Source organism: Diabrotica virgifera, chromosome 1 (assembly GCF_917563875.1).
Source record: "Diabrotica virgifera virgifera chromosome 1, PGI_DIABVI_V3a".
NCBI classification, from domain to species: Eukaryota; Metazoa; Arthropoda; class Insecta; order Coleoptera; family Chrysomelidae; genus Diabrotica; species Diabrotica virgifera.
The window spans coordinates 38,637,688-38,658,891 of record NC_065443.1 but is presented as its reverse complement, the minus strand read 5'-3'; positions in this window follow the sequence as shown (position 1 = coordinate 38,658,891).

Below are 21,204 nucleotides of genomic sequence, written 5' to 3'. Positions count from 1 at the left end.
AAAAGTGCGACTTTTGTCATGCAGTTTAGTATGTGGTGTTAGAATAAGATTTGGAAGTACTTTTTCTAATAATTTTTCCGATATCTCTAACGCGAAGCAAAATATAGAAAATTTACCCTGTTTGTGGATTCGCAGTAGGCCGCGATTAAAATTTAAATTTTGGTTGGATATCTTAAAAAATGTGAACCTTTAACCTGTATGACTGTTCAAAACTTTAAATTCTGTATTTATTTTGATAGCCGAAATATAGAGCTGTCTTTCTGTCTGAAATATAGAAATTCATCTTAAATGCGACACTCTGTATTTAAAGAATGTTTAATTGTTTAAATATTAATTTTGTATATTGTTAATAAAAATTTAAATTTCTGGTGCAACTATATTTCTATTAAATAATTAATTCATTTAAAAAAGTTATTTTTATTATTATTAAATCATATTTAGGGGCCCGATAATTGTGTAGTGCCTCGGGTCTGATTTGAAGTAAAATAGGCTCTGACGACAGGGCCACTCTCTATCAACGTCACTATTTAATGTCGCTATAGAAGGAACAATAAAAATTACAGAAATTAAAGGTAAAATTAAAACATCGATGTCGCAACTTGTGGCGTACGCTGACGACATAGGATTGATTAGTAGACACCTAAACAGTTTAAAGGAAGAAATTAAATTGCGTAGTTGCCTAAGGCAGTATTCAAAAGTGGTTGCAAGACACAAGGGGGTACAAAACAAAACAGCTAATATGTTCAAGAGAAAATACAGTTAATATGACAAGGTTAAATATCGGCGAATATGAGTTTGAAAATAGAACACTTTAAATATCTTGGAGTCTCAGTTAATGGAACTAAAGATAAAAGCATATTAATCAATAAAATAAGTAATGTGTGTGCCACAGAAAGATGAAAAATAATTCGTACGATAGCAGACCCAATAAACTTAGGTAACAGTGAACTTAGAAAACTGATGAACTATGAAGTAACAGAACTTTTGAAAGGAGAAGACTTCGTCAGCTTTATCACGGCACATAGACTCAGATTGATGGGAAAGGAGAAATCCAGAAAGAGTTATCAAAAAACTAACTCACCATATGGAGACAAGTATTAGGCAGACCATGAGGAAGAACTAAAACCAGATAGGAGAACCAGATACTTGACGACCTTAAGACGGGAGTGTTGGAGAATGGGTAACCGTAAGCAAACACAAGAACGAATGGAGAAATATTATAGAAGATGCCAAGTCACACAACCAGTCGTAAAACGAAAACGTTCATGTGGACTGATTCTCTCCGACAAATTAATCGGAAGAGCCCAAAGAGACCTGCAATCACTCCACTAGGAGTGTAGATGCCATGATAATGTTGACCATATTTTTTCATAACATTCTTTGTAAGTTGAAGTTGAAGTAAATATTTCTCAGGAAAAAAGAATCAACCCTAATAGTTTAACACTTTATAAATTTATCTAGTTATCATAGTTTGTATTTAGATTATATTTCTAACAAAACTCTATATAGAGTTGAAAGACTGATAGGTTTTGTACACACTTGAAATTAATGAAAGAAGTGAAAGAAGTATATTAAAGTGTTTAAATGTATTTTAATTTCCTTAGCTAAGCGCTTTCGACATAAAAGTCATCTTCAGAGCTAATGCTACAATAAAAATAATTTTTTTTTTATTGTAGCATTAGCTCTGAAGATGACTTTTATGTCGAAAGCGCTTAGCTAAGGAAATTAAAATACATTTACACACTTTAATATACTTCTTTCACTTCTTTCATTTAAAACTCTATATGTAAGTCCTTTAAAATAACAACTTATTCGGAGTTACGCCTATAATCATATCTATAAAATTTTAAAGTTATCCTCTAAAATCGTCTTTTATGACTTATGCCTACGTTCTTGCGAAGCGGCGATATATCCACTACTAGGGAGTAAGAGGGAGTACTAACAGGGATAAGTACCTCTTGACTACCGAATTATTCCAAAGAATTCTCTTGATTTATTATACAAGAATTTTATTTCATTTGGTTTTATAAATTTGATGTATGATTTTTGGGTCCCGGTGAATTCGGAACTATTTTAATCCCCCATCCTAATTACAGGCCAATTGGTAACTCTGGCCTCAGGTAAATTTTCGGTAACCAATCAACTACCGGTGAATTCGTAACTCAATAAAAGTAGAATCTTTTAGACTTGAAATAAACGGAAAATCTCTTTGCTTTTAAAGTCAGATGAATTTAAATAATTTATCATTGCTAAACATCCAAATATTGAATTTACAATTACTTGAGAAAAACCAAGCTCGTGTAGAGCTATACTTGATGGAAATAATATTTATAACACGTGTTAATGAAACACTCTAATATTGTTTCAATTATTTTATTAAGATATTTCAATTTTTTGCTATTTTTTTATAGGCAGTTATCCTTCATGTACCATGTCCTTTCAGAACGTTGGTTACCATCATAGCTATCTTAATTTTAGTCACTGCCACCCTAAATAGCATGCTTGTATCAACACCATACCAATCTCGCAAGTTCTTCAACCATGAGGTTCTTCTTCGTCCTGGACTGCGTTTGCCTGCTATTTTTCCTTGCATGATATTTTGTAGCAACCTATATTTGGGACCTCTCATTACATGTCTGAAATACTCTAGCTTTCTCTGCTTGATGCTTTTTATGATCTCAGTAGTCTTGCTGAGACGTTCTAGTATTGTGGAGTTTCGAATTTTCTCCACCCAGGAAACTTTTAAAATTCTTCTATAGCACCACATTTCGAAAGCCTCAAGGCGATTTAGATCGATTTTATTCAGAGTCCAGGACTCGACACCATAAAGTAAGAACGAGAACACGTACCAGCGAAGTAGGCGGATCCTCAATGCCAATTTTAGGTCTGTGTTACATAACACCTTGGACATCCTTCTAAAAGCGGCTCTAGCCTGTTCTATCCTAGATCTAATTTCGCCATGACTTTCTGCGTTACAATTTAGTTGCTGTCCAAGGTAAACGATTTGATTAACTTGCTCAAGTTTGGTATTATGTACATATATAGACGGTTTTATATGCTGCTGTTTACTTATTACGAGTATTTTGGTTTTCCGTATGTTCAGATCCAGACCTGCCTCCCTACAACTCTCAACGACACTACAAGTAGTGTTTGCAGATCTTCTTGACTAGAAGCTGGGAGTACTGTATCGTCCGCATATCGCAAATTATTGATGACTTCACCGTTCACAAGCATTTCTTCTTGTTTTTCAGAAAGAGCTTTTCTGAAAATTCTTTCGGAGTAAACGTTGAAAAGAAGTGGTGACAGGAGGCATCCCTGCCGTACTCCTCTTTTAATATTAAGAGCCTGTGATTCCACACCATCTACTAAAACTGATGTTTGATTCCAATATAAATTTGCAATTATTCGAACATCTCTGCCGTCCAAGCCTATGTCTTTTAGAGCTTCGATCAATATAGAGTGCTTAACACGATCAAATGCCTTTTGGAAGTCAATAAAACAACAGTATATGTCTACAGATATATAGCCACATATAATACAAATATAATGTTTTTAAGCAAACCAAGAAACATACGGTTTAGATTTAAGGTATTAGATTTAAGCAATGGTTTCGAATTCACCTGAAGAAAGTTTGGAGTTGGCAGGTCAGGTAATAGAAAAGTTACGAATTGGCCGGTGTACATTTTGATTTGAAAATTTTTGTCATTAAAAGTTATGAGTTGGCGCGTGTCCATGATTTTTATATTCTTGTTTACACACAAATGTATAATTTTTTCACGTGTACACTTTCAATGATACCCGTTATGATTTTTTTCATCGTGTAGTAATTACTGTCTGACTTTAATCGTCGTATTCGTTAAAAAACTCGCTTAGACACGCACATATATTTTTAGCATATATCACACAAACAGTCCCAAAAGGTGTTTTTTACACGACCTTTTGCACTTACATTGATATCGCTTTTCACTGAATACCTGACACCTCGTGTTCCGTGCAATAAAAAAACTCAGAAGAGATTTATAATTCCCAAAAGGTCAAAAAGTCGCGACGGTCCTGTCCTTGGACGTCGGGAGCGACGTTCAAATGTCAATCTATTTCTACTCGTGCAAATTAGCCATTATTAATCATTCAACGATATTAATAAATGAAACAGTAGGTGTCACGAAATCTGTGATGATTTCAGACTCGATCTTTTCGAATTTTGACATACCCCAACGGGTATTTCTCGTACTTAATTATTAAGTCGTTTGGAAATCGAGGTTAGGTTTAGCAGAGATTTTTTCTCAACAACCCATTGATATTTTAATCATTCACAAACTTTCTGCCAAATAATTATTCACTGTTTGTTTAGAATTGCTAAAGATTTCAATAATGCAACGAAGATCAAATTTAAAATTAATTGTTCGCAAAGTTTAAAATAGCACACTTTCTAAGCAAGAATTAATTACCTATAGAAAATTGTTTTTTCTGCACGTCAATACTGAATATAATAATTTTGAAATGATTTTTACGAGGCTTGTTCAATTGAAACTCTTTGATCTTTGATCCAAGAAAATTATATTGGCAACGATATCTAAAAACAGTTACCACTGTAATGGAGGCAAATATACTAGGCCAGGGTAATAAGACAAAAATATACTCTGTTCGTGACACTTCAGCAGCCAGGGCACTGAAGCGTTTTTTCGACAAGTAATACCTATAGGAACAAATTGTAACTCTTTCCTGCGCAGGATCTGGCGGCCATTTTTATTTATAAACAATTAACTGTCAAAAAATGGCATTTTTCCTTTTTTTCAAATCAATGGAAAACAGTGAAACTTATGATTTTTTTAGTACAAATATCTTTGAGATTATGGAGAAAGCTTTAAAATGACATATTACAAAGTTTGATATACTCATTTATTGTTAATATAATTGCGAAAAATATCGGAATTGCAAAAAAAATATTTTCGCAATAATTGTTGTAAGAATTAGTGTATAGGTTTGAAATTTTTGTCAAATGAGGGTTCTTTGGTGCTTAATATGTGATAAAAATTTCAAAGCGGTTCATTCAATTGTTTAAATTTTATTCGAATTGTTTATCTCAGAGGGCATTTTTTTGCAATAACATAAGTCAGAAAAAAATGACGTTAGAACCATTCCACAGGTGCCAAATGGAAGAGCATGAGCTATATTTTCAATATGGTTTAAAAAAAGCGAATAAAAATGCATTTATTAGTAATAAATAATTATGCAAAAGTATCGTAAATCTTTCCTTATAAACTTTTTGGATAACTTTTTCCAAAAAAATTAACTATTTTACCCTGTTTTAAGTGCACAACTACCAAGTAATGTTATTTATATCATAATTGATAAAAAATTGTAATAAATATATATAATTTCTTGTATAACAAAATAAAAAGTTTATAAGGAAAGATTTACGATACTTTTGCATAATTATTTATTACTAATAAATGCATTTTTATTTGCTTTTTTTAAACCAATTTGAAAATATAGCTCATGCTCTTTCATTTGACATCTGTGGAATGGTTCTAACGTCATGTATTTCTGACTTATAATATTGCAAAAAAATGCTCTCTGGGATAAACAATTTGAATAAAATTTAAACAATTGAATGAATCGCTTTTAAATTTTTATCACATATTAAGCACCAAAGAACCCTTTTATGACAAAAATTTCAAAGCTGTACACTAATTTTTACAATAGATATTGCGAAATTAATTTTTTTTGCAATTCCGAATTTTTTCGCAATTATATTAACAATAAATGAGTATATCAAACTTTGTGATACGCCATTTTAAAGCTTTTTTCATAATATCAAAGATATTTGTGCTAAAAAACCATAAGTTTCACTGTTTTCCATTGATTTGAAAAAAAGGGAAAAATGCCTTTTTTGACACTTAATTGTTTATAAATAAAAATGGCCGCCAGATCCTAAGCAGGAAATAGTTACAATTTGCTCTTATAGGTATTACCTGTCGAAAAAACGCTTCAGTACCCTGGCTGCTCGAGGGTCATGGGAAAAACCTTATTACCCTGGACTATACCGTCGTTTCACCACTTCACCAGCCGATGTATATGTTACAGTTCAAGTTGATTATCCAGTTGGAGTTGACCTTTCCTAGTTAGAGTCAATCAAACGGCTGGTTTCAGTAAAAGTTGATTATAAAATATAAAATGTAGATTTTTATTCAACATTTACTAGTAAAAGTAGACTCCAACTAGTTAAAGTATACTCTTCCCAATGCCATTTAGTATAAGTTGATTCACACAAAGAACCGATTCTATTAGAAATTAAATAATGTTACTGGATATTAGGCCAGGAAATGAAGCATTTTGGCTCGCCATTTTTTCGTCCAGCATGGATTTACTTGAAATTTTCACAGAAGGTAGGGAATAGCTCAAGGATCATTTTATACAGGGTGTAACGAAAATACAGGTCATAAATTTAATCACATATTCTGGGACCAAAAATAGTTTGATTGAACCTAACTTACCTTAGTACAAATGTGCATATAAAAAAAGTTACAACCCTTTGAAGTTACAAAATGAAAATCGATTTTTTCCAATGTATCGAAAACTATTAAAGATTTTTTATTGGAAATGGACATATGGCATTCTTATGACAGTAGCATCTTAAGAAAGAATTATAGTGAAATTTGGACACCCTATAAAAATTTTATGGGGGTTTAATTCCTTTAAACCCCCCCAAACTTTTGTGTACGTTCCAATTAAATTATTATTGTAGTACCATTACTTAAACACAATATTTTTAAAACTTTTTTGGCTCTTAGTACTTTTTCGAAAAGTCAGTTTTTATCGAGATATTTTGAATATTTGTCAAATCCACCACATATTTGTATATGGTTAAGTACGATTATGGAGACTTGGTAATAATATGAAAATTTATGTGTGATTTACATTTTTAGGTATATTTTGAACCGTATTAAAAAAGAAGCCATATCTCGATAAAAGTTGCCTACTCGAAAAAATACAAAGAGGCAAAAAACTTTTAAAAACATTTTGTTTAACTAATGGTATCGCAGTAATAGTTTAATTGGAGCGTAAACAAACATTTGGGGGGTTTAAAGGAACAAAAGCCCCATACAATTTTTATGTAAACATATTAAAAAAGAAGCCGCAACTCGATAAAAACTGCCTTATCGAAAAAATACTGAGAGCCAAAAAAGTTTTACAAATATTGAATTTAACTAATGGTACCACAATAATAATTTAATTGGAACGTACAGAAAAGTTTGGGGTGGTTTAAGGGAACAAAACCCCCATAAAATTTTTATGGGGAGCACAAATTTCACTATAATTTTTCTTTAAGATGCTCCTGCCATAAGAATGCCGCATATCCATTTTCAATAAAAAATCTCTAATCATTTTCGATATATTCGAAAAAATCGATTTTCATTTTGTAAGTTCAAAGGGCTATAACTTTTTTTATGTGCATATTTGTACTAAGGTAAGTTAGGTTCATTCGAACTATTTTTGGTCCCAGAATATGTGATTTAAGTTATGACCTGTATTTTTGTTACACCCTGTATATCATGCCGCTGTACGATAAAACTTTAGTGATGGTTGCCACCTCATCTCGGGGACGGGAATTTTGTATTACATTTTAACCATGGAAATCAATAGAATGTACTTGTTTCTAAGAAAAAAATGTTTTTTACGTTTTCTTCGTAAAACTAATATTTTTCGAGTTATTCACGGTTGAAGGTAACAGTTTTTCGACGAGAAGATCGACTTCTTGAGAGATTTTTTTGAGCATAACTCAAAAAAATATTTATTTAATCAAAAAACTGTAGCTTTAAAAATTATATCTTTTAGAAACACAAAATCCTTTTTTAAAATTTTTCTGCAACCAATACAAACTGAGATACTGCATATTAAAGCTTAGCCTTTTTCGTCAAATGCATAATTTTAATATTCAAAGCCAAATAACGGAAAACCTTTGCATTTTTCGAGAAAGACTTACAGAGTATTTTTTCAAGTATACAATTAGACATTTCAAAAAAAAGCTTTTACTTGAAAAATTGAGCGACTTCTGCTCAAAATAAAGTCGCTACCTACTTTTTTTTACGAAAAAATCAGTGCAAACATCCCCCTAACTACCCTCATCATTAAAATTAATATTCGGCCTTGTATAATTATTTTTATATACAGAGAGGGGCTAAATTATGGAATAAATTCATTTTTTCTAAAACGGAAAACTTTGGAGAAAAATCCCAAAACTGGTCGATTTTTATTTTTAAATTTAAATTTTTTGGAATATATTTCATACTAGTGACGTCATCTATATGAGCGTGATGACGTAATCGATGATTTTTTAAATAGGAATAGGGGTCGTGTGGCACCTCATTTGAACGGGTATTCAATTCTCTATTCAGTAATATAAACAATAATATCATTATTTATACAGGGTAGCCAAATAAAAAATTTTTGTATTAAATTGGAGTTTAAAGATAAAATGATTTTTTGCAATTTCGTAATTTTTACCCTTTTTTTCAAAATATGTCTGAAAATATTGGAGATACGAAAAAAATGATAGAGTACTAAATTTAATCTTCTTTGAAAGACAGAAAAGAAGAAACATCTGCTCATGTGTTTGCGCATGTTTGTATATTTAGTTGATTCCTCGTCAGTGTGTTCTACAGTTCGAAGGAAATAACATGTGCTCTGACAATTTTTGTAGAATTATTCAATTATGTTTATTATAGTAAATAAATTGGTTAGTTTCTTTGAAATTGGGGTTATACTGCAATCCCACTTATTCTGGGTGCTCGGGGGATGATTGCAACAATAGCCCACCAGTTATAGAAAAAGATGAAGATGACCAAAAAACTATTTGTATTTTTATTTGTAAATTCGTATTTTTGTGTAATTAAATGTTTTTGTACAAATTCTACTTGTTTTTCTGTGTAGATCTATTAATTACTTATAAAAATTGCAATGTTATTAAGGGTGATTTTTAACTGTTGAAATATTGTGATATTATATCCTAAAGCATGAAACAATCATTATTTAACCAATGAAAACCAAATTTTACCTATGTTAAGGTTTTTATATAATTTTTGAAAATAAGGGGTGATTTACACCCCTAAAAATAATAAACACCCTTGAGCATGATATAGGATAGACTATATAGTACAGGGCGAGATGATCCTAATCCCAAATGTTTTGGCAAATCGTGCCAGCCGAAATCATTCTTTTTATATATAGCTCCAACAAGGGTGGTTTTAAGACTTAAAATATTATGATATTATATCCTAAAATATAAAACAATCATTATTTAATAATTAAAATCAAACGTTGACCATAATTAAGCTTAAAATGTTATTTTATAATTTTTTTAAAATTAGGGGTAGCTATCACCCTTAAAAAACCAAAAGAGTACAACGGCTCAATATAGAAAATGAACTAGAGGGTGAAATGAGCCTAATCCCAAATATTCTGTACAAATCGATGCTGGACGAAACAATTGCGAGGTTTTACCATTTTTTCAGCTTCATTTCCTGGCCTATATGTTCAAATTATAATAAGTAGTTGAAACGGTCAAAACAAAGTGACGCACAGTCATTAAAAAAGCACGTGAGATTATACTCGTATAATCAATATTTACTGAATCGATCCCAGGAATAGTCAACTCCAACTAGTAAAAGTTGAATTAAATTTTTAAAATCAACTTTTGCTGCTCGTTTTAGTTGGAGTTGACTCGAGCTAGGAATAGTCAACTCTAACTGAGAATCAACTTGAACTGTAACATATACACTGCTTAAATAATCCTTGAGGGTGTTGCTCACATAATTCTTTTACGGCATTGTGTACTTCTTCGTCCGACTGAAGACGATTAACTTTTGTCGCCTATTTTTATGACCCTAAGATATGACAATCTTCTTCTTCTTCACGTGCCACTCCTAGCGGAGATTGGAAATCATCATGGCCACTGCGACTTTGTTAGCAGCGCGCCTAAAAAGTTCAATCGTACTACACCCAAACCATTCACGTAGATTGCGAATCCACAATATTTTTCTTCTTCCCGCACTTCTTTTGCCTTTAATTTTGCCCTGCATGATATTTCTTAAAAGTTCATACTTTTCATTTATCATAATGTGCCCCAAGTATTCCATCTTTCTAGTTTTTATCCCATTTATAATTTCGCATACTTTATCTAAAGTTTGGAGTACCTGCGTGTTAGTGGCGCGGTCCATCCATGATATTTTGAGAATGCGCCTATAGCACCTATAGCACCATCTCGAATGCTTCGATGTTTTTTATGGTCGACTGTTTTAGTGTCCAAGCGTCAACTCCATATAACAGGGTGGAAAGGACGCAGTATTCGTATTCGTAACTTTATGTTGATATCATGATTGCAAAAGAATTTGCACATTCTATTAAAGACTGATCTAGCAATTTCTATTCTGCATTTAGTCTCTTTTGTTTGATCAGTATCGTCTGTGATCCAAGCACCTAGATATTTATAACAGGACACACGCTCAATCGCTGTATTGTCTATTACTAGATTAGCTCTGATGTTCTTTGATTTCGCGATTACCATAAATTTAGTTTTTTCAAATTAATTTTCATACCGTTACTATTACATTATATATTAAGACTGAACAAAATGTTGTAGTTCTACTAGCGTTCCTGATAGGAGAACCGTATCGTCAGCATACCTTATATTGTTGATCGTCTCACCATTTATTATCAGACCAACATTTTCTTCCGCGAGTCCTTGTTGAAAGATGGCTTCACTATACAGATTAAATAAAAGTGGCAATAAGATACATCCCTGTTGGACTCTTCGACGGATTTAAATTTCTTCTGTTAGCCTACCCTCAACCTTCACATTTGCTGTTTTATTCCAATATAGCGTATTGCGTATAACTCGAACATCTCGGCTGTCTATATTTTTGTTTATTAGAACTTGCCTTAGTGGTTCATGCTGTACTTTGTCAAATGCCTCTTCGAAATCAATAAAACAGGTGTAGATTTCTTGGTTCATGTCTAAGCATCTTTGTGAGAAAACGTTCATTGCAAACAGAGCTTCCCTTGTACCCAGCCCTTTTCTGAATCCCAATCTGATTGTTACTGATGTCTACTAAACCTGTTATGAGTATGCCGTCTGTATCTCTGATCTGTCCTGTCTGTGTTGTTCTTCTCCTTCCTGTCATTTCTTTAATCTTTCTGTGTGCATTGAAAAAGTCGTATTTTCGCTCTAGTTGTTCCAACTCCTAGCATTGTTCACTTAGCCATCTTCCTCTAGATTCTCTTATTTTCTTTTTTATCAGTTTATCTGTTTCTTTGTACCTTATCGTATTATTTGTTTTGTGTACCCTTCTTTCACACATCAACTGTAATATTTCTTCATTCATCCATTCTTTATGTTTCGTTTCTTTGGGTGTTCAATTTTTTCTCCCTGCCATTATTACGGCATGTACGAAGACGATTACCTTTTAAAGCCCTTTTCAATGGCCCTAAGATATGGCGATCGCAAGTAGATAAATCGGAACTATAGGGTGGATGTTCTAATATCCTCCATTTATTTTTTTGTTGATTTTTTTCACTACTTGACAACATGAGGCCGAGCGTAGTTGTTTAGAAGAATAAAGTGCTTCCAGTGGCGTAGCGTGAGTGTCAGCTGCCGGGGCGGAAGACAATTTTGCCGCCCTCTTATTTAGGTATTTTAATTTAATGTATACTATACATTACATACGTTAATTATAGAGAACTTTTCGGCGAGAACAGTCAGCATTATTTTGCATTATACAGGTTAGATTTTAAATAAAAAAGTTTATCTCAGTTTCACAATCACGTTTATTAATACGAAAATTCTTTTTCTTTAACCAATTAAATAAATTTACATTGATATAACTTAGGTACCTATCACTTAGATTAGGTACACCTTGACGATCGATAAGATTAAATAAAATCAATTTCTAATTAGAACTAGAACGATACTATAATGTTATATTTTTATTTTTATTTTTATTTTTATTGAAAAGTAACATGAGTATTTGTTAGAATTATAAACAAAACTTCCGTCTTCAATTAAAAATGTATACGTCTACTTTTTTTAAGAGTAAAGTATTTTATTGCGTCGCGCGCCGTCAATGTCTATCGCATCACACACTTCTTGCTCAATAGACAAAATAGCCAAATTACATAGTTATTCTTAGAGTACTCATTGTTGATCTTAAATAATTTTTAATCAATTTCAATTTTGAAAAACTTCTCTCACATCTGGCATTGCTTATAGCAACTGTGAAAAATATTCGGAATATTATTAAAATATTGTACAGAGTATCTTCCAGCTTGGATTTAACAATAAATTTAAATGATTCAAGGGAGTCTGCATTAATCAATTTATTTTCGTTGCCTGTAGTAGCAACGAAAGTCCGCAGTTGACTTCTTTCCAGCTTGAAATCTTGCTCGTCAATTTCGTCAGATGCGTAGTCTATATTACATTCAGTGTTGTCTGGATCTAAAAATATAGCCGGCGTTAGATAAGCAAACTTATCCGCTAAATTCTGTAGCTGTTGAAAACGCTCACGAATTTCTACAATAACTCTATCTAACGAAGAAAACAGCTTTCGTCTCAACTCATTTTCACAAGACAAGTTAGCATCTCTAGTTCCGTCATCAAAAATATGCTTTCTTGTTATGCGCCTCCGAGTTTTTACGGAATTTCCAAGTTATTCACACTTCACACATATTTTTGCATAACCTACAGCGCCATTTGCCCATTCCTCTCTTTTCTCTGTCAATATCATCTGCAAAGCATTTACTTTCTGAGCGCATAATCTTGTGTCAAGTCCCCTTGTCTGTAAATATTTTTGTGCATCATTCACTTCATGTAGCACCGGTGGCCACAGGCCCAAAATACAAAGAAAGGAAAATGACGGCATCAAAACTAGTAAAGCACCTGCATCTCTCCTAGTGTTTAAGCTTTCACCTGCCTCTGTCAGTTTTTCCAAAGTGATGAGAATGTCTTTGTAATGATGCCATGACACATTTACGGCATCGCCTCTTGCACTCCACCGCGTGTCTTGAACCCTTTTTGCCTGTAGCTGCTATCAGAACTTCCCAACTATGTGTCTATGAGGAAAAAAAAAAGAATAGCAACGTTGTAAATTGTCGAAAAAAGTTACTGAATCCACCTCAACTGAGGTGTGTAGCGTGTAAACAAACTAGATTTAACGAATGATTTGAGCAAGGTACGAATTCAGCTTTAGGATTTATTTCTTGAATTCTTTGCTGAACTCCTGAATACTTTCCAGTCACAACAGCAGCATTATCATATCATAACCTCTACAATTGCTTATATCTAGGCCATCAGCTTGAATATTGTCCAAAATCTTTGAATTTCCTTCAGCAGTTTTGATTTTAGTTTCAATGAAATCTATAAAAGATTCCATTACTTTTACCTCCGAATTTTCAATTACTACGTATCTTAATACCTGACTTGTTTGATCTTTATGAGAAAGATCTGGAGTGCTGTCGAATATAATTGAACAATACTTTGCCTTTTTTATTTGTCCGATGATATGTTGGCGAACAATATTTCCCAAAATTGCAATAAATTCGTTTTGTATTTGTGATGACATATAAGTGATTTTGCCACACATTTTAGACCTTACAAGATGTTCACGAAGTACTGGATCGTATTTTGCAATTAAATTAACCAATTCTAAAAAGTTTCCTCTATTGGACTGGTGACGTAAAACCAAATTTTGTTTGGCAAGGAATCTTATAATATCAAACATTCTGATAAGAATTTCCTGCCATTTCTTTATTTCTTTTGCCACCATGTCTTGCTCTTTTTTGTCAATAGTCTGTTCTTTTTAAAGTCTGGCCTCCAACTTCTTCCATTTGCAATAATTTTGGATGTGTAGTGCACTTGATTCGTGACTTGAAACCTTAGGATTTAATTTCCACCAAGTATTAAATCCAACAGATGAGCAAAATTTAGATCCATTCGGTGTATTTACGTTCTCAAATAAACGACAGCAAAAGCAAAATAATGATGCTTTAGATGGAAAATAAACAATTACGTGTTTTCTGTGTTCCACACACTGAATATCGTATAGGGTAGTAAAATAATTGCCGATGTATGTAATAGAAGCCATTCTAGCTGATTGTTAGTCATAAACGGGTAATTCCACAAGTCAGTATAGACGTTGCTAGTGGCTACAAAATATCATTCAAATAAAAGGAATTCCCCGAATCCGTCACAAAATAAGTAATGAAAAATTCCGTGCTCCTTTCAATCGCTCCGAATTTGTAGTTGTAATAAAAATATTAAATGGTTCAAATATCTACAAAATAGTTTTATTATTTATTGTTAAATTTTGCCGCCCCCTAAAAAGTGTAGCCCGGGGCGGGCCACCCCTGCCGCCCCCACTACACTACTACGCCACTGAGTGCTTCCCTGGACGTTTTCGTCGTATTGCTTCATGGAGCTTGTTCAAACTTTCATTATACAGGTTTGCGTTAATATGCGTTATAGTTATAGGTTGTGTATTATACAACAATTTAGGGATATACTATACCTAAAAGCACCTAAAATATTTAATTTTGAAGTTTGAACTCTTGACACAGACGCATCCATAGAAAAAGTACAGTGTACAACACGTGAGAAAATGACATATTTCTCCCTCGCTTGCAATTGCGGCACTCGCCTCGTGCCTCGACTCGAGCCAACAACCTTCTGCGCTCGTGAGAAATATGTATTTTTTCTCACTTTTTGCACAATATACTATTTTCTATGGATGCTATACAATGTGCCACTTCTCTCACTACTTACATATATTCAAAACGAAATATTTCTCACGCAATGAGAAAAGTCAGCCATTGCAGTGAGAAAAGTCGGCCATTGCCTGTTTTCCATACACATGACCGCCGTTTCAATGGTAACATACACAATACAAACACAATTGAAGACACAAGTGCATGAAGGGTCTATGTGACAATTTTTTCAAAATATGTTTTTATGTTAAAAGTAAGTTGTTCAAGCCTAGAAATCTTTCCAACAAGTCAAACACAAGTAACCAAACTTATCTATATTTGGGTGTCACATGCAGCAGCTTCAAATTATTAGTTCCTATGTCTATAAATGCAATTAGTGCAATTTCTATAAATTGTTGCAATATATCGATTTTGTTTTTTTTTCTTTTCTTTATTAACTTATATTTTGTTTTTATGTATATTTTTATATTGACGATTTATCAAATTTCAGAAAATTGTATTTGTTATTGTTATTGTTAGATATTATTTATTTATTTTTTCTGACTTTAATTAAGCTTTGTCCATAACATTTGTATAATTTTCAGTGACAATAAAGCATATTTCTATTCTATTCTAACACATCGTAAAATTAATATTTTCTAACTTACTAGAGTGTAAAGGATCTATGTACACAGCAAATTTTAAAATCTAAGTGCATAAAGGATCTATGTACACTGTTTATATATAAAAAATATATAATAAATGTTTTTTTAAGTTTTTTTTAAATATCGTTAAATATATTAGTTTTAGAACTACCCATCCTATAAATTTAGTCTACTTAGATCTTATAGTAAAAAAGTTCTAGTATAAAAACTTTGACTTCATTTATCTCAATAACTTGAAAATGTCTCATAGACCCTTCATGCACTTGTGTCTTCAATTATTTTTGTCAAACAAAGTGTGTTGAAGCAAAGCTTACCAAGAATTACCTTTTAAAATTGTTAAAATATTACTGTGAATTATAATTTTAAATAAATTCAGTTTATAAATATTAAGAATATTAAATTCCTACATATGTGTATGTATATGTATTTTATTTTAATTTAGGCATATAATATACCTAAAAGCACCTAAATTATTTAATTTTGAAGTTTGAACTCTTGACAAAAACGCATCCACAGAAAAAGTACAGTGTACAACACGTGATAAAATGACATATTTCTCCCTCACTTGATTGAACAAACTTCTGCGCTCGTGAGAAATATGTCTTTTATCTCACTTGTTGTACAATATACTACATTGCACGTCAATACCGAATGTACTAATTCCGAAATGATTTTTACGAGGCTTTTCCAATTGAAACCCATCTTTTATTCAAGAAAAATATGTTGGCAACGATATCTACAAACAATTACCACTGCAATTGAGGTGCAGTGGAATCTAAGGAACACTGTTCTAAAGAAAATTTTAGATAAGGAGCGAAACGGGGAAAGATTTTTCATTTAAAGGTAGACATATTCGGTAGAATAGATTCTAAAACTCACATAAACACGAGAGTACACATATACATATACACATGTGACTAGCTATTAATAGCTCCCTTAATACAAATATTTATTTAATTAAAAATAATTACCTCGTGGGACAGGAATTTCACTTTTAAATCATTTATAGCCAAAATCCACGGTGCAAAACATCATAAAACTTATTTGTTGATATTTCGGCAACGTACGATTCCGTGAACCCAAGAGAAAAATACCGTACCTTCCATCCTATCCATTTTACTATAAAATTGTAGTGATGAATTCTGGACAATTAAGCTAAACATTTTGAGGTAACCCCTCTAGGAGTAACATTCTCTCTCTCTCTCTCTCTCTCTCTGTCTCTCTCTGGAAAAATATTTTTCCACCTACCTCTACCGAAAGTATACTTTTCAGGACCTGATTGTAGGGAGCAAAATTGTACTTTTCCTCCTTAGGAGAGGAAAATATTTTTTCCTCCCTAGGGAGGAAAAGTAAAAGTGCCGTCATGGTATTTCATTCATGAAATATAACTTATTGACGCCCTGTACAATATATATTTTCTATTACGTAAATATCTATACATTTTAACATTTATTTAAAAACACTCTGTATTTTGCAGAAAGGTATAAAACAGTAAATTGTTATTCTGATTTAGCAATGTTTACATTAATAATTTGACAGTTGACAGTTATATTGTACCTACTTGTTAGTTTTAGTTCTAATAAATTTTGTTGGTTAGTTACATAAATAAATTAAGTAAAAATGAAAAAATGACTTGTTATTTGAGGAAGGTGGAAAAACCATATGTATAACATGGGAGTAAAGTGTCTTTTCCTCCCTTGAATGATTACTGCCCTCCGCTATGCGTCGGGCAGTAAACTTCATTCTCGGGAGGAAAAGTAGCACTTTCCTCCCTTGTTATACAAATAGCTATTTTTAGAGATTTAGAGGGTAATGGATTGTAGCAATTTCCATATAATATGCAGTACTTGGAATTCATATGACACAGTGAATTTTTTGAAAATGTCAACCGTAGTATATCCCTTATAGTTTATAGTTTATAGCATTTAAAATATGTAAAGTTTTCAAACAAGTTTATTTATGTTAAAATGGAAATATACTTTTATTTGGTTTAGAAAGATACATTTATAATATACATTTCACTTTATTAAATTCTTGGTATATAATCGATTACTTTTTAATAAAAAGCTTTCAAAAAACATGTTTTTAAAAATTGCGTTTCTTATACTTGAAAAAGGAAATAAAGTAGGAAGTGACAAGAATAGATATGTCCAGAAAAATCCTAACAAATCCTATATCACCCATACCATCCTCTTCATGATACAGACCCATCATTTTTTGGCATTCTCGCAATTTTTCGGTTGACCCCAAAAGTGACAACACACTTCTTCAAAATCACCTTTTCCCGCATATATATGAATACCTAAGCAAGTGGCCGATGGTGGTAGTGTCCGCTAGAAGGGGCTTTAAGAACAGAGTGGGTTGAGATCGATAGAATTTCAACCCCCTTTCCCTTTCCCTCGTACGCTCCGCAATGACGTGGGACGGACTGGACATGAAGATCATTTTTGGCAGGTTATACGTATATTATAAATATGACAGACAATGTATTTGTTTTTCCCTATTTCATAGACTTCAAAATAGACCAGATCAAGGTTTTTTATAGGCTATTATGTAAGTTGAAGTAACTGAGTCCTTTAGAGCAATAAAAATGGGAGAAACACGTTCAAACCCCATAAAACCAGTTTTTGGGATTTTTGAAGATGGCGAACCTTACAGAAAAATATGAAAAAATTTAAAATATAGTGATAGATAAAATACACAAAATAAAAAAATTAGACCTGCAGCCATCTTCAAAAAAAAGTTATACGCTTTTTTCCACAAAAAAGTGTTTTGTTGTGTTATGTACCTATACTCAACCTAATAATTGTTAGTTAACATTGCGCTAAGTCTTATGTCTTAATCACATATAATGAAAAAAAAAATTGAATTATGGGAGTGAGGGCATTTTTCTTGTCTTAACGGGGGGAGGTACCCTTTAATTTATTTATCGGGCCCACAAGTTGAAAGTTTGATGCGCCACTGTCGATGCATGTGCCATTGAAAAGTGACGGCATAGTGTTTAAAAATTTTCTTTTAGGTTCTACAGTTTTGATTGCGTATTCGTTTTCAGTAACCCCAAAAACACCTCATGTAATCTGTTTGCGTCAATTTAGAGCCGAAATACTTCGAAATTCCAAAAGATGACGTGACCCCATAGGCGTAACCAGGGGGTGGTTTTGAGGGCTATAACCCCCCCTTTTGGATGTACTTTGAGCTCTATACGCTTAACACCATTATTCCATACCCCCCAGAGACCTTCAAGTAGATGTAACCCCCCCCCCTTAGGATCATCCTGGCTACAACTCTGCGTGACCCTAGACACCAGGTGTTCCGGGTGTCGGTTCTGATGGCGTATTCATTTTCAGCAATCCCAAAAACCACCCGAGTCATTAGTCCAGGAACCAAAGCTTTTCGCCTCGCAATTTTTACAGAATGGATCAATTTGCTTGAAAATTTGATAGTAAGTAGTCCATGGATCAAAATCTATACGATGCCGACATGCGCTTTTACCATGGGGGTGGTTGCCACCCCATCTCGTGGGTGGAAATTTTGTATTATATTTTGACCGCAAAAGTTAATAAAAACATTCATTCTAATCAAAAAATGTTCTATACATTTTTTTGATAAAATTAATAGTTTTTGATATATTCACTATCGAAAGTGTTGGTTTTATATGTATCTAAAAAATCAATGTTTTTCGATGGTATACTCATTTACGATTCACTCAATTTTTGCCGTAGAACAAATTTTATCAAACTATGTTATTAAAAATTAAATTACCTACAATTTCATATTTAAACATTTTTTCGCATCTCTGATGCTAATCTTTCAATTCTGAAAAAAATGGCATTTTTTACCAAATTTCAAACATTTGTTATTCGCTTTGAACTTCAGTTTTTTAAAAATTAATCATTCTAAGCCAGTCAAACTTCTAGAATCTATTAATAGTACATAAATAAAGAAGAATAAATAAGGCCAATGACTAAAAACACCGCTAACTTACATTATTATGCTTACAAATTGGATTTCTCCTTTTTTTTTCAAAAAAATATATTGATTTTTTAACCGTAACTTTTATTTTTTATCTTAGAAAGTTCGTTAAAAAACAATTTTGTAGGTTTTTAGAAGATTTATAAGACCATTAATATTAAATCCTTTTAAAATTCTTAGTCACAAAAAGAGGTAGCATTGAAAGGGTTGGTAAAGGTGGTTTTTGCATGATATTACAAGTTCTAATTGTCAATAGCTCACTCAATTTTTGCCGTAAAAAAAATTTTTGCTAACCAAGTTCTTGGGAATTAAATAAGCTACAATTTCATATTTAAATATTTTTTCGTATCTCTGATGCTAATCTTTCTATTCTGAAGAAAAGGGCATTTTTTACCAAACTACAAAAACTCGTTATTCGCTTTTAACTCCATTTTTTTTAAACTAATCGTTATAAGCCGATCAAACTTTTAGAACCTATTATCAATACATAATCAAGAAAACCAAATCAGGTCAATGACAAATTTTAATTCGGGTGGTGATTAGAGGACTGTTTACAATCACTTTTTTGCTGAAAAAAATAGGGACCGACATTCTTTTCATTATAAGTCACTTAATTTTTTTACCTAGAAATTTTTTTTATTTCTGGAGATACGTACTTTTAAATACTTTAAATTAGATTCCTCAAAAAGTTATCCTCAAAAATGCATAGTTTTCCCGTCCTTTTACTTTGAAACTACAATATTTAGCATTTGACGAAGAAGAGCCAACATATAATAGGTCTGGATCCGGCGTATGAAAAAAAGGTGATTAATAGCAAGCTGAAAATTTGTTAATAGCTTAAGGGTGTCTAGTCGGGCAAACTTTGATATATGGGAATACTGGAACACGGGCAGTTTTAATTGTGGAACAGGTTAAAAATTTGGAACGGTCAGACCACGAAAAGGGCACATGTATTTTGTCCGACAGAACAGACTTAAACTCTCGGAACAGAGAATAAATTCTCATGCAAAAATCAGATTGCTATTTATTACCAAATGGGAGTTTTAATGAGTGGAACATGTAGAATATGTCAAATGACAGGAATTATGACAGGTGATAAATAGCAGTCTGATGTTTACATGAGAGTTTAATCTCTGTTCGGAGAGTTTAAGTCTATTCTGTCGGACACAGTGGCGTAGCTGACAGGCCCGCAGGGCCCGCAAGGCTGGGGGGCCCCGACGTTAGGAGGGGCCCCTTAAAGCCTTCAAGCTTAATACTTCCTTTTTTTAAATTGGGGATCAAAACATATTTTCCTAATTAGCATCAAACTAGGGAATTTGGAAGGAAGTAATGAGACGGGTAATTGACCTAATTCTTACTCTTTCCGGGTGCAATTTAGCGTTTCGTGGACATAGTGGTAGTTTAGATATAAGTAAATTCCAAAAAAAAATTTTTTGTCGGTGGTTCTTTTACTAGCTGAATATGATCCTCTTTTAGCTAAATTAATCGATAAAAACAATAACTTAAAAACAAATTCCTTGAGCCCCAAATACAAAACGAATTGCTGGCAAGAAAATAAAAATAAATTGATTATTTTAATTAAAAAAAGTTGTAATGTATAAACATTTTCAATTTCTTTGCAACACGAAAATGCAGCAGCTGCATGCATAATACTCTGGTTAAATCGGAGAGTGCAGGAAAAATCTATACCGGTTTCCGAGGTTTTTTCCTCCTCATCAGTAGTCCCATATCCTCTTCTCTCCGATTTCTCCAGGTATCACACTTTGGGCCTTTCCTTTTCCTTTTGGGCCTATCACCTTTGTGATACCTGGGGAAGTCGGAGAGAAGAGGA